Here is a 705-nt window from a genome sequence, read left to right on the forward strand (position 1 = left end):
GTTGTGAATGCAATATCATGTTCGGATTCATGCAGAAACGATTTTAAAACATTCTCATGATCCCTAGGGTTTCAATCTTTCAAGTTCTATCAACTTATGTTTAAGGTTTCAAGGCCTTAAGTATTTGTATGTTCAGACAGATTGATTCAAGCAATCTAAACAATCCTAAACCTCAAATCAAATCAGAAATCAAAACAAGCAAGATCAATTATGAAATCAGACACTAGGTTCTTTTAGGGTTTAGGGTTTTCGATTCCTTGATTAGGGTTTGTCAATTTCAGATTCAATCAATCAACATTCAACCAGGTTCTAATTGGAATCGATTTTCTGTTTCTAGTTCTAAGACTTGTCGATTTTAATCTCATGGTTTCTTTTAGGGTTTCATCGAGACATTGCTTCCATAATAATGGAATTAATTTCTCAGATTGTGTTTATACCTTAGTTTCGTAGGGGATTTAGAACCGGACCACCAGAGAATGGGAGAGACTTCGAGCTGAGATGATCGGACGTCTGCTGCCTCCTATCGGGTCTCGGATGGAGTCGATCGCGGGCTGGAGGCGTCTCGGCTGCGAGTTGATCGGGGATCGGATCGTCTTGGGTCAGTCGCGGGGTTCGGGTTAGATCGTCTCGGGTCGGTCGCGGGGTTCGGGTTCGATCACGAGCTGGATTGCGGTCCTTCTGATCTGGAACGTGATCTGAGAAGCT

The 705-nt window shown here is 42.7% G+C and overlaps 1 pseudogene; it reads right to left on the reverse strand.

Moving 5' to 3' along the window:
• Nucleotides 1-520, reverse strand: part of LOC106320193 — a 6,206-nt pseudogene extending 5,686 nt beyond the window's left edge.
• Between the last annotated feature and the right edge of the window lie 185 nt (nt 521-705).

Source organism: Brassica oleracea, unplaced genomic scaffold (genome assembly GCF_000695525.1).
Source record: "Brassica oleracea var. oleracea cultivar TO1000 unplaced genomic scaffold, BOL UnpScaffold00847, whole genome shotgun sequence".
NCBI classification, from domain to species: Eukaryota; Viridiplantae; Streptophyta; class Magnoliopsida; order Brassicales; family Brassicaceae; genus Brassica; species Brassica oleracea.